The sequence below is a fragment of the Nerophis lumbriciformis genome, linkage group LG27 (genome assembly GCF_033978685.3).
Source record: "Nerophis lumbriciformis linkage group LG27, RoL_Nlum_v2.1, whole genome shotgun sequence".
NCBI lineage: Eukaryota > Metazoa > Chordata > Actinopteri > Syngnathiformes > Syngnathidae > Nerophis > Nerophis lumbriciformis.
The window spans coordinates 12,125,497-12,140,834 of NC_084574.2; positions in this window are offsets into that span (position 1 = coordinate 12,125,497).

Here is a 15,338-nt window from a genome sequence, read left to right on the forward strand (position 1 = left end):
CATTATATAACAGTGCAAAATATTGCTCATTTGCAGTGGTTTTTCTTGAACTATTTGGGGAAAAAAAGATAGGTTTTTATTTATATTTACAAAGGATTTTTGAATTGTTGCTATTTTTTGAATATTTAAAAAAATCTCACGTACCCCTTGGCATACCTTCAAGTACCCCCAGGGGTACGCGTACCCCCATTTGAGAACCACTTCTCTACATATCAATCGTCATATTAAATCTCTTTATTGTATTCACAGCATCTCAAAGTACGGTGGCATTTTAGCAAGCGTTTCATTATATATTCAATTTGATAGAAATTCAACTTTATTATAACTTAGATTAGTCAGTGTACAGCTTGTTTAGCAACACTTTTTTTTAGGCTAATTGATGCTCCTCATGCACATTCACCATGTTTTCCAGTTGGTAATCAACCATCACGCTCGTCGACTAGCTGTTTAGATTTCTGTCCGCCGGACATTCCCAAATAATTTTTTTAGATCTTTAGGATGGAAAGTGTAGCTGCCATTATGATGTGCAGTGATGTTTTTAAATGACCGTAAGTCTTGAACTATACAAAATATTTTCAATGGTTGGAATCTGCGCTTTTGCATGATATACTAGTTACTATGGTCATCTAATTAGTTACTATGCAGCCTGAAATGCGGGTGTCAGGGACAGACGCGGAAGGAGATTTTTACAATAAATTTCTAAAGCTTAGTGATATATCAGATATATTTACCCTTCGCGTACATATTTCGCTGTGTTTGTTGCATTTTTGTTGCGTTTCGCTTGATTGTAAAATATGTGGATGGAGAGGGGGTGTGTTCATATGTTGTCAATATTCAGTGTTTTATCTTTCATAGTTAATATTGTAAATCCCACATTCTTTACTTTCATGTACATTCTGGGTGTCTCATTCAGTAAAATAAATTTTAAAAATTCCAGTCTGTTTTTTAAGGCTGTCTGTCATAAGGTTTTTAGCGTATAATCAGATATTATTGTGAGGTTTTGTATTAGTGTTCTTAAAAATAGGACCCAAGCACACATACTTTACAGCAGATTTAGATATACCGGCCCCCAGACACATTTTTTTCCTCGAAATTTGGCCCCCCCGAGTCAAAATAATTGCCCAGGCCTGCACTATATGTTGCTCTGACATCAGGGGCGTCACTAGCTTTTAAGGACAGGGGGGGCTTTGCCCCCAGGAGATGCACAGAATGCGAGTGAATGTTACGCACGAGCACAAAACTTCACAAACGGCTAACAAAGACTTAGAAATTATTCATTGTTATTATTATTTTTTTTTTTAAATGCACGGGACGAAATGAAATGCTCCCCGGGACGATGGCTTTTAACCATATATTTTCTTTTTCTTTTTATGTATTTATTAATTTTACATTTTATATTAAATGTCTTGGTTTTTCCTCCCTCTGAAAATCCTATTAAATGTTTAACAAGCCATCCTATAATAATAAAACAGCTATTAATGTAACAATACAATAAAACAAATATATTTAATGATGTTTTTTTCATTATTTTAACAATAGGCTTATGTATATTACTTTATATAGATTCTACAAGAAACACAAAACTTAAAAAATAAATGATTTACAATTGCACACACAAGGTTTTGTGCAGCTTCACTCATTTTAAAGGAAGATAATGTGCTTCGTATACCTGCAGGACCGCAAGCAAGGTCGCAGAGAAAATGCGGGCTGGAATTTGAGTGATGTGGGCATTTTCTATATGAACAAGTGGAATGGATTGGATACCGACGCACGAAAGGGGCTCTCTACCTTACGCTACGAAGTGAGGGGAAACTGAGTGAATAATAACAGGTTATATGATTATTTATTTAAACTCATATTTGGGCCACTTTATAATGAATATGTCGGCATTTATTTGTAAAAAAAACAAAAAAACACCAAATTATTTAGGGGGGCTTAAGAATATTTTAGGGGGGCTTGAGCCCCCCTAAAATAGGCCTAACAACGCCAATGTCTGAAATTGTACGGTGGGTTAAGGAGCAAAAATTGGACTCTAGAAAGAGTACCGTTATTTTAAAGCAGACGTGTCCAAAGTGCAGCTATGTGCGGCCTGCAGCTCATTTTTATTTTTATAAAAAGTGGAGTAAAAGGTGAAACAGGTGAAATGTAATGAGAAATAGTTGCAATGTTGACTCTAATAACACAAAGCTACCATGCAGGCAGTTTTTTTTATTTCAAACTGTCATTGCTCCAAAAATAAAAATGAATCCAAATATTTTTTGTTATAAATTATTGACCAATCGAAGGCTCCAATTAATTCACATTAAATATTCCACTTTAAATGTTTTTGGGGGAAAATATTGCATATTTTAAGTGTTCCCATAAAAAGGGCCTTAAACAAAAATGTTTTATTTTTTTTAAATAATAAAAACTTATAATTTAAAAATATATCTGAAGTTAATCTAGAGAGTTGAGCACTAAACGTACATAAAAAAAAATTATATATAAATAATGGAACCCTTAGAGTTTTATGTAGTATTTTTGTATTTTTAAAAGTTATTGCTAGTCCTTTTCGGAAATGTTGTTAAGAAAAAATAAAATATGAGATGTATCATATTGAAATTGTATACATGTTCAAAATAAACTTCAACTAACCAACCAAAAGAAAAAAAAAAAATAGAACCAAAATCAACGTTGTTAGAAATATTGACCTATTTAGTGGAAATATCATATATTCCACTTTTAATGTTTAAAAAAAAAAAAAAAAAAAATTTGTGGGGTTGTGCATATTTTGTGTTTTTGCCATAAAAACAGGGTTTTATTTAACAAAAGGGCATAAAACATCAAAAAAAAAAAATATGAATCTGAATTTGATCTAGAGATTTAAATGTTGATGGTATGTATAAACTGGGACCATCCTGAAAAAAACTACAGTACAGGCCAAAAGTTTGGACACACCTTCTCATTCACAACACAACTGATAGTCCCAACCCCATTGAAAAAGCAAGAAATTCCACTAATCAACCCTGATAAGGCACACCTATGAAGTGAAAACCATTTCAGGTGACTACTTCTTGAAGCTTATCAAGAGAATGCCAAGAGTGTGCAAAGCAGTAATCAGAGCAAAGGGTGGCTATTTTGAAGAAACTAGAACATAAAACATATTTTCAGTTATTTCACCTTTTTTTGTTAAGTACATAACTCCACATGTGTTCATTCATAGTTTTGATGTGACAATCTACAATGTAAATAGTCATGAAAATAAAGATTAAATGAGAAGGTGTGTCCAAACTTTTGGCTTACACTGTATGTATTGTAATAGTTTTGAAAATGAAAAATATCAATATGGTCCCCGCATGCTTTGATTTTTCAGTGTGTGGCCCCTCAGTGGCAAAAGTTTGGACGCCCCTGTTTTAGAATAATAGGACTCAAGTAAATGTGAAAACTAGTCATCTAAATCAGTGTTTTTCAACCTTTTTTGAAGCAAGGCACATTTTTCTCATTAAAATATCCGGAGGCACACCACCAGCAGAAAACATTAAAAAATGAAACTCGACCAGGTCGCCGTGCCTTATTTTGAGTTTGTTGGTGTTTTCCTTTTAGTTCTTGTTTTGCGCTCCTATTTTGGTGACCCTTCCTGTTTTGCTGGTGTTTTCCTGTAGCAGTTTCATGTCTTCCTTTGAGCGCTATTCCGCACACCTGCTTTGTGTTAGCAAGCAAGACTATTTACATTGTTGCTATCCTTGTTTGTGTGGACATTGTTGATTGTCATGTCAAGAACAGATGTACTTTGTGGACGCTGTAAGTTTTTGCTGTCGTCCAGCATTCTGTATCTGTTTCCTTTGTAGCCAGTTCAGTTGTACTTTCGTTTTGCATAGCCATGGCCTTTCCCTTTCCCGTTTGTTAATTTTTGGTTGAAGCATTACATACCTTTTTACCTGCACACTGCCTCCCTATGTGGTCTGCATATTGGGATTACAACAAACCATCCTTGTCTCACCCGACACATTCCGACTTTTACAAAGCAATTAACTACCTGCTGCCACCTACTGACATGGAGCATTACTTGGTTACCCTGCCGAGTTTTACACAGCACAGGCACTAAGCAACGGCACATTATTTGCAGATTATAATTATTGATTTGCAAAAAAAATTTTTTGGACCAATTAGGTGAAGTTGCATGATTTCCCACAGCACACCAGACAATATCTCACGGCACACTAGTGTGCCGCGGCACAGTGGTTGAAAAGCACTGATCTAAATAACAATAATTAAGTAAGTAATCAGTCAAAATTCTGTAAATCGTAGTTTTGTGACGTTGCAACCGTGCCAATTCAGAATCAGAATCAGAATTATCTTCACTGTCATCGTACAAACCCACAATTAAATTTTGCTGACTCCTCCCGTTTATTGTGGAACACGATTACCGTATTTTCCGGACTATAAGGCGCACTTAAAATCCTTTAATTTTCTCAAAAGTCTACAGTGCGCCTTATAACCCGGTGCGCCTAATGTACGGAATAATTTTGGTTGTGCTTACCGACTTCGAAGCTATTTTATTTTGTACATGGTGAAATGATAAGTGCGACCAGTAGATGGCAGTCACACATAAGAGATGCGTGTAGACTGCAGTATGACTCAAGTAAACAACACCAACATTTTATATGTTCCATTGAAAATATAGAACACTACACACGGCGCTCAAAAATCTATCAGAATGTTTTAGTACGACTTTGGTAAGCTATGAAGCCGCACCGCGTGATGGATTGTACTGTGCTTCGAAATAGGAGTATTATTATGGTATCTGGCGTTTTGTTTCGCAGTATTAAGCAAAAGCAACTTTTCTTACCTTCTGATACCTGCTGATGTGTATTTGGGATCTGCATAAGTCCTGAAAATGTCTCTATCTTCTTGTTATGGGACATTCATCCTCCGTTGTTGCCATTTTGAATATAAAGTAGTGTAAAGTTCTTACTTATATCTGTCAGTAAACTCGTCATGAAAGCGCTAAAACATACCGGTGTAGTGAGTTTACATTATTCACCCAAGGAACTTTAGTTATTAGAGGAAATGTGTTCAGTCGGACACATTTCCGGCGTTGTTGTTGCACTAGTGAGCCACGGATGAGGAGATGCTGCTCCGTTATTGATTGAAGTAAAGTCTCAATGTCATCAAAACAGTTAGCGCCATCTTTTGACACTTCTTCCACTCCCGTCCTTGCACGCTACACCGCTACAACAAAGATGACGGGGAGAAGACGCTGTTGAAGGTGAGTCACGTAAACAAAACGGCGCATCCTGAAGCGACTGCCAGAAAGCAGCTTGAAAACAATCTGTAAAACATCATTTATGCAACATTTTGACCAAAGAACCACCATTACATGTTATGTAGACCACAAGGAAGTCTTTTACATTTAGAAAAAAAGAATAATAATATGATCCGGTGCGTCTTTTGTTTGAAAATAAACCTGACTCGACCCGCTCATCGGCAGTGCGCCTTATAATCCGGTGCGCCCTATGGTCCGGAAATTAAGGTAAAGGGAATAAAAAGCAAGGAAATATAAATGCAAAATAAACATACCGGTAGGTGAATACCTAACTAAAATTCACTTGATTCATTAAAAAACAGACGCTAAAACATTAAATAATGCAAGATATTAAGCAGTGCATTAGTCCCTATTTGAGTGTGCAAAGATAGCAAAACTGAAACATGCGTCCTCTTTGTGTTTTGTAGTTATGTGGGAGGAACTAAAATAGTCTCTATTGTGGCCCACGTTGCAGCGTGTGTGGGTGCAGCTGATCCTCGGCCTGTTAGTGGTGGACCAAATGGTTCTGAACCGCTTCCTGGATGGCAGTGGTTCCAAAGAGGGTTACCAGTGTGGGTGGAGTCTGTGGATATTTCATTGGCCTTCTTCTTTAGTCTGCTGGCATATAGTGTGTCCAGGTGAGGGAGCTCCAGCCCAATTTTGCGCTGTGCAGCGCCCAAAAAACTACAATGATGCAGTTTAATCAAAACCGTATGTTTGTTTTTTGTGTAAACAAAGGAGGAGCAGCAACATCTAACAATAGATCAGTGCTTCCATGGAAATGCCCCCCCTCTACCTCAAAGAACTACTCACCCCCAAATGTGGAACACCCTCCCTGACCACCTGAGGGCACCACAGACTGTGGATGCTTTTAAAAAAGGCTTAAAAACCCTTCTTTTAAAAAAAAAAAAAAAGACTTTTTTTTAGATATATGCATACTAGTTTTAGCTATTTGGCTGTTGTAGTTTTTCTTTTTCTTTATTTTTTCTTTTTCTTTTTTCTTTTTTTAATACACTGTTGCACTTCGAGGTTGTTTACTCAATGTAAAGTGCTTTTTACAAATAAAATCTATTATTATTATTATTATTATTATTATTATTATCCACTCTTAATTGCTGAAACAACACAATTGTCATCCTACTGTGTAGCTCAGACGTACCTGTTCATGCCTAAGCCTTATGGGTAATGTAGTTTATATCCTAGTTGACAAAGGTAAGCTTTTTTTAAATCCAGACTAAGTCAGTTAAGAACATATTCTTATTTGGAAGCATTACCATAACACGTTTTGGAGTGTGTCAATAACCTCAAAAATGATAGCTCCTTTAACTAATTCTGCAAGTATAAACCTCAGAGTCATATTTTGGTACTTGACACATGCTAACTATTGGTTTTCTAACACCAGCATGTTTGCATTCTGGCTTTTTTTTGCTCATTTTATAGATACACACCTAAGAGTCATATATTTTGTTATTTGACAGTATCTAGTTAGCGTGCTAATGTTAGCATTTCAGTTCACCTTAGGCATTTCAGCATTCACACACAATTTCAACCAAATTGTCATTTTCGAGTGACTAATATTGGTTATAATGACTCAAAACAGTACAGTGATTTGACAGTAAGTGCCAACTCGTGTCTACTTTTAAGTCTGCTGTATAAAATGAATAAAACATCAATACACTATTTATTTTCCAAAACATTTTTTAAATTCATCGCTTTTTTAGGTGAAGTTTGCAAAGAACAATTTTTTTCGATTTTAATGATTTTGAAAAAAAAACAGGTCTCGAAACTTTGCAACTTTTTCATCAACTTTCTGGAAAAGATGCCACAAATTCGGGCATTTTAGGTTTCAATGATCATAAAAAAGCACGCAAAATCCCGGAAGGACTAAAAAAAAAATGTTTCACGTAACTAAAAAAAAGTGTGAAAAAAAAATGTGATGGTGACGGGAGAGGCCTCGAAATAAAATTGTGTTGAGGGCCCAAATAGACGATTCTGACTTTGTTTGCTTAGCCACGCCCCCTTGGTTACTGTTGTCATGTCCCACACACATGTCGAAGATGGTGGAAGACCAGCAGTCAATCAGTCGAATTTCAGACAAAATGAGCATATCTTTCCTTCTCGATGCAGAAAAACACTCACTTAAAGAGGAACTGCACTTATTTTTAGAATTTTGCCTATCATTTCCGAACATTACGTGAAACAAGCACACATATATATATTTTTTCTACTCATTCCAGCTTGCAAATAAATGGTAGCAAAAGTCAGCGAGCAATAGAGGTGATGAGGTTCGCTCTGTTCTGCCAAAAAGCACTCAGAAAAAAAACATCCAAAAACCTTTTTTGTATGCACACTGTAAGTATATACGTAATGTAGTAACAGGCACATTTATAAAAACATAATATTTACATATTTTACTCTCTTTTTCCTTGAACAACAATGTGCGTCTTTTTGAGTCTTTCTCGTTGTCTCTGGGTCCAAGTTGGATGTCAAAGTTGACCAACTTCTCAGTTTATGGCCACGTCCTTCCACTTTACAAGTGAGAGGCATGATTTATCATCTAAAATTAACTTTCACCAGTTCAGAGGCGATGCAGCAGCTCGCCGGCTCAATATGTCAAAAAGCTGCATAAGCTTGTGACCTCTCTGTGATCACGGCTCCACTGAAAGTAGTTCCTCGGCATTAGGGCTTATAATAACAATATGGCTAATACTTGGTTATTATTCAGGTCACACCATGTAAATTATGTATTTTTGGCAGTTTTTACAGATAAAAAAAAAAAAACGTAAGTAAAAAAAATACGATTTTTAGTTTTTTTGTTATTTATCAAGAATCGTTACAAATAACAATCGGGATTCACTCTCAACGTGTCTGCTAACTTTTAAAACGTTGTGTTTTTTTAATAATAAAATATCAATATGTCCTGCGCATACTTTGACTTTTCAGTTAGTGGCCCTTGGTGGAAAGTTTGGACACCCCTGAACTAAAGTGTCAAAAGTATCGATAATTTGATTTGAGAATCAATATTAGAGCATAAAGATCTGGTATCAGTGGTATCGATATCTCAGTATCGATCCACACATTACTAATAGCAACCCAATCAGATTTCTGTTTCAGGGTATTAAATCCCAAACAAATGCTGCCGGTATCAAGGTATCAATCAAGCAATCAATCAATTAAAGTGTATTTATATAGCCCTTAATCACAAGTGTCTCAAAGGGCTACACAAGCCACAACGACATCCTCGGCTCAGATCCCACATCAGGCCAAGAAAAAAGAGGGGGGGCAGAGCAGAAAAGAGACGGCAGATCAACTGGTCTAAAAGTGGGGTCTATTTAAAGGCTGGAGTATACAAATGACTTGATAATCTATCCATCTATTTTTATTACATTTGTTTATACAAGTTTTTATTTATTTTTTTACTTCTGCTTGTATTTCTTTTATTTGGGTTTTATCATTGTAGGTTTTTTTCTTCTGTGATATGGATCCCCATGGGTCTGAAATAAAATGACCACATACATCCATCTATTTTCTACCACTTGTCCCTCTGAGGGTGGCGGGGGTGGCTTGAGCCTATCCTAATAACGCTATTAATAAAGTAAAGTAATTAATTGTAAGGATTATAAATCATTTTAACATCCATCCATCCATTTTCTACCGCTTATTCCCTTATTCCCTTTGGGGTCGCGGGGGGCGCTGGAGCCTATCTCAGCTACAATCGGGCGGAAGGCGGGGTACACCCTGGACAAGTCGCCACCTCATCGCAGGGCCAAATATTTTAACATATTTCAGGTAAAGATGACTGCAAAAATGGCTAATGTGCTTTCTCCTAAACTGCCTTTGTACACAGACAGTGTCCTCCAGTGCAGTGTTTTTCAACCTTTTTTGAGCCGAGGCACATTTTTTGGGTTGAAAAAATGCGGAGGCACACCACCAGCAGAAATCATTTAAAAAAAAAAAAAACTCAGTTGAGAGTAAAACCATGCATCACTATAGCTCTTGTCTCAAAGTAGGTGTACTGTCACGACCTGTCACATCACGCCATGACTTATTTGGAGTTTTTTGCTGTTGTCCTGTGTGTAGTGTTTTAGTTCTTGTCTTCCGCTCCTATTTGGGTGGCTTTTTCTCCTTTTTTGGTATTTTCCTGTAGCAGTTTCATGTCTTCCTTTGAGCGATATTTCCCGAATCTACTTTGTTTTAGCAATCAAGAATATTTCAGTTGTTTTTATCCTTCTTTGTGGGGACATTGTTGATTGTCACGTCATGTTCAGAATTACATTGTGAACGCCGTCTTTGCTCCACAGTAAGTCTTTGCTGTTGTCCAGCATTCTGTTTTTGTTTACTTTGTAGCCAGTTTAGTCTTAGTTTCGTTCTGCATAGCCTTCCCTAAGCTTCAATGCCTTTTCTTAGGGCAGGGTTCGGCAACCCAAAATGTTGAAAGAGCCATATTGGACCAAAAATACAAAAACAAATCTGTCTGGAGCCGCAAAAAATTAAAAGCCATATTACATACAGATAGTGTGTCATGAGATATAAATTGAATTAAGAGGACTTAAAGGAAACTAAATGACCTCAAATATAGCTACAAATGAGGCATAATGATGCAATATGTACATATAGCTAGCCTAAATAGCATGTTAGCATCGATTAGCTTGCAGTCATGCAGTGACCAAATATGTCTGATTAGCACTCCACACAAGTCAATAACAATCAACAAAACTCACCTTTCATGCACAACGTTAAAAGTTTGGTGGACAAAATGGGACAGAAAAAGAAGTGGCATAAAACACGTCCTAGAAAGTCGGAGAAAGTTATACATGTAAACAAACTACGGTGAGTTCAAGAATCGCCAAAATTAGTAGGACAAAACGGCGCTCGCCAAATACTCGAATCAGTGAAGCATGTTTAATACAAACAGTGTGCTTTGTAACAATTAGGGAGGCTTGTGTCATGTTTGTCCTCCTACAAAAACCATATTAAAACAAAAAATCTAAATTTTTCCCCCTTCATCTTTTTCCATTTTTCATACATTTTTTAAAAAGCTCCAGAGAGCCACTAGGGCGGCGCTAAAGAGCCGCATAGAGCCGCGGGTTGCCGACCCCTGTCTTAGGGGCACTCACCTTTTGTTTATTTTTGATTTAAGCATTATACACCTTTTTACCTGCACTCTGCCTCCCGCTGTTTCCGACATCTACAAATCAATTAGCCACCGGCTGCCACCTACTGATATGGAAGAGTATTACACGGTTACTCTGCCGAGCTCTAGCCAGCACCGACCACTCAACAACAACACACAATTTGCAGACTATAATCACTGGTTTACAAAAAATATTTTTAACTCAAATAGGTGAAATTAGATCATCTCCGCACAATGGTTGAAAAACACTGCTCTAGTGTAAGCAGTGAGATGGAGGTTTCATCATCAGCTGTGCTGGTAACAACACCACACTTACTCCAGTAGTGAGATGTCAGGGCTGTCATTACTCTTTGATTTTTTTTAATAGTCTGTACAGTTGTTTGACTGAACGTGACCAGGACTAGCTGTGTTGTGTTTGAAATCCCACTTTTCTGCAAAGTCTTTGAACTCAGCACTTGATACTGAGGACCATTGTCCGAGATGACCTCATCAGGAATGCCATGGTTTGCAAACATTGATTTCAGAGCGAATATGACACCGCGACTGGTGGTGTCGACGCTGAGATCATTATTCATGCGTTCGTTACGTCTCGTCTCGATTACTGTAACGTATTATTTTCGGGCCTCCCTATGTCTAGCATTAAAAGATTAAAGTTGGTACAAAATGCGGCTGCTAGACTTTTGACAAGAACATGAAAGTTTGATCATATTACGCCTATACTGGCTCACCTGCACTGGCTTCCTGTGCACTTAAGATGCAAATTTAAGCTTTTATTACTTACGTATAATATACTACATGGTCTAGCTCCATCCTATCTTGCCGATTGTATTGTACCATATGTCATACTTGCCAACCTTGAGACCTCCGATTTCAGGAGGTGGGGGTTGGGGGCGTGGTCGGGGGTGGGGTTGGGGTGTGGTTAAAATGGGAGGAGTATATTGACAGCTAGAATTCACAAAGTCAAGTATTTCATACATATATATATGTATGTATATATATATATATATATATATATATATATATATATATATATATACATCCTGAAAATATGCAAACAAAACTGTGTTTAGATAATTGATACTTCAAACTTGCATAAATAAATATTAAGGAATATAACATAACTTGGCTTCTGAGAGTTTCAAAATGTAATGAATAAAATGCTAAAGTTGTTGATAAACAAGAAATTATTTTAATAATTAAATATGGTCATTTTAAATGAATTATTATGATAATTTAAAATCAATTATTTCAAATATGTTTATTTTAATGTATAATTCTATGGCTGGATGTAATAAGGAGTCACGAAAAATACAAATAAAAATACAATTAATTTTGATGTTTTTAGCAAAATATAGTAAACCTTTTTTTTTTTTTTTTTTTTAAATTAATATATTTATTTTTAGGTAAGATAAACATAATAATACAATTTATCTCGAATCTGGATGATTTAGTTCTTGTCACCCTGTTGTCCTCCTGTCATGAAAAAAGGCTGTCCTCACTCAGGTCCGCATGGAGCTGGAGGGGGCGAGGCTTCCAGCTCCGGCTGAAAATCGGGAGATTTTCGGGAGAATATTTGTCCCGGGAGGTTTTCGGGAGAGGCGCTGAATTTCGGGAGTCTCCCGGAAAATTCGGGAGGGTTGGCAAGTATGCCATATGTCCCGGTAAGAAACCTGCGTTCAAAGAACTCCGGCTTATTAGTGATTCCCAGAGCCCAAAAAAAGTCTGCGGGCTATAGAGCGTTTTCTATTGGGGCTCCAGTACTATGGAATGCCCTCCCGGTAACAGTTAGAGATGCTACCTCAGTAAAAGCATTTAAGTCCCATCTTAAAACTCATTTGTATACTCTAGCCTTTAAATAGACCCCCTTTTTTAGACCAGTTGATCTGCCGTTTCTTTTCTTTTCTCCTCTGGGACACAGGTCCGGTGGCCATGGATGAAGTGCTGGCTGTCCAGAGTCGGGACCCGGGGTGGACCGCTCGCCTGTGCATCGGTTGGGGACATCTCTGCGCTGCTGACCCGTCTCCGCTCGAGATGGTCTCCTGCTGGCCCCACTATGGACTGGACTCTCACTATTATGTTGGATCCACTATGGACTGGACTTTCACAATATTATATCAGACCCACTCGACGTCCATTGCATCTGGTCTCCCCTAGAGGGGGGCGGAGTCACCCACATATGAGGTCCTCTCCAAGGTTTCTCATAGTCATTCACATCGACATCCCATTGGGGTTGTGAGTTTTTCCTTGCCCTTATGTGGGCTCTGTACCGCGGATGTCGTAGTGGCTTGTGCAGCCCTTTGAGACACTTGTGATTTAGGGCTATATAAATAAACATTGATCGATTGATTGATTGAGTGTCTCTTAAGTTTGCCATTCCTGCAAACTATAGGAGAAACTCGAATCCTTTGAAATGGAAGAGATTGGTCCCAACTTGTTCCCAAGGTCTGTCTGGTACTGGGTGTGATAGTGGTAATCTTTTTAACTGAATTTTAGACATTGAGTCGGGGTACCAAAATTACAAGATTTTAAACCAACACAATCTATAAATAATATTGGCATGATTTGGACTCTGGACTTTTAGACCACATATTAAAATATTACAAAAAATAGTTTATTTTATCACTTTAAGAACATAGCCACAGTTTGCCCGTTTCTCTCCCAGGCCAGCACGGAGGTACTCATGCATGCTTTTGTTTTCTGTCGTTTACACCAGTGGTTCTCAAACTTTTTTCAGTGATGTACCCCCTGTGAATTTTTTTTTAATTCAAGTACCCCCTAATCAGAGCAAAGCCTTTTTGGTTGGAAAAAAAGAGATAAAAAAGTAAAATACAGCACTGTGTCATCAGTTTCTGATTTTTAAAATTGTATAACAGTGCAAAATATTGCTCATTTGTAGTGGTCTTTCTTGAACTATTTGGAAAAAAAGATATAAAAATAACTAAAAACTTGTTGAAAAATAAACAAGTGATTCAATTATGAATAAAGATTTCTACACATAGAAGTAATCATCAACTTAAAGCATACTTGCCAACCCTCCCGGATTTTCTGGGAGACTCCCGAAATTCAGCGCCTCTCCCGAAAACCTCCCGGAACAAATTTTCTCCCGAAAATCTCCCGAAATTCAGGCGGAGCTGGAAGCCACGCCCCCTCCAGCTCCATGCGGACCTGAGTGACGTCAGGTGCGCAACACCACGTAAATCGTTGGCCAACCAAAAAGTAACCCCAGTACGCTATAGCCAACATTCACCAGGAGATGGCAACAGACAAACATAGATAACTCTATTACATTATTCCCCTTTTAGAAATGTATAGAAGTTACTCAAAATAAATAAACAACCCAACCAAAAAATGCAGCAGCTCAATTAAAAAACTGTACTTAAGCCACATTCTTTTTTTTTTTTTAGTACTGAACTCTTAACCCTCATTTGTAAAAAAAAAATAACATGCTTATTATACAAACAGTATTTGTACACCTTTAACACAGATTTTTTATACTGTCTTCAGAGATTCCGTTTTTTTGGTGGTACTCGAAACCTTTCTGGGTACCTGCGAAAGCGTGTTCAGCATGGTTAGAAAAATAGTGACAGAGAATAGAACAAGGATGGACAATTCAACCCTTAACTCAACAATGAGTAGATGAGTGTTATGTGTGTGTATATGTGTAAATAAATGAACACTGAAATTCAAGTATTTCTTTTATTTATATATATATATATATATATATATATATATATATATATATATATATATATATATATATATATATATATATATATATATATATATATATATATAGATAGATAACATTCACACTCACATTAACATACTAGGGCCAATATATATATATATATATATATATATATATATATATATATATATATATATATATATATATATATATATATATATATAAAATAAATATATATACAGCTAGAATTCACTGAAAGTCAAGTATTTCTCATATATATATATATATATATATATATATATATATATATATATATATATATATATATATATATATATATATATGTGTATGAAATACTTGACTTGGTGAATTCTAGCTGTAAATATACTCCTCCCCTCTTAGCCCCGCCCCCAACCACGCCCACGCCACTGCCCCACCCCGACCATGCCCCCCACCTCCCGAAATCGGAGGTCTCAAGGTTGGCAAGTATGACTTAAAGTGCCCTCTTTGGGGATTGTAATAGAGATCCATCTGGATTCATGAACTTAATTCTAAACATTTCTTCACAAAAAAATAAATCTTTAACATCAATATTTATGGAACATGTCCACAAAAAATCTAGCTGTCAACACTGAATATTGCATTGTTGCATTTCTTTTCGCAGTTCTTTTTGACAGACATTTTAGTGAGAAACCTGAGCTTGTGCTTCACTGAGTTTATGAACTTACATTCATATTTTGTTGAAGTATCATTCAATAAATATATTTATAAAGGATTTTTGAATTGTTGCTATTTTTAGAATATTTAAAAAAAAAATCTCACGTACCCCCTTGGCATACCTTCAAGTACCCCCATTTGAGAACCACTGGTTTACACTATTGTAATGCCCTGCCCCCTCTGGTCTTCCCAAAAAGTATACTCCTTTTTGTATTTTTTTTTTTTTTCTTGTTTTTGAACACTGACTTTTTGCAGTGTGTAGAAATAGCTGGTTGCACCAGCTCTGCTCTTTTAATGTCTTTAATGTCCTTTGTGTTCTTTGATGTTTCCCTCTTACTCACATGTTTATGTGTGCTATGGCTATGAGGTTTTTCCCCCCCTTGGCCTCAGTCCGGACCACCTTTCCAGGGTCCAAGTTTAGACTGAATATGTGTTCTATTTTTGAATACCCCTATAGTAAACCAGGGCAATCCATCCATCCATCCATCCGTCCGATCACGTGCACGGTCCTCTCC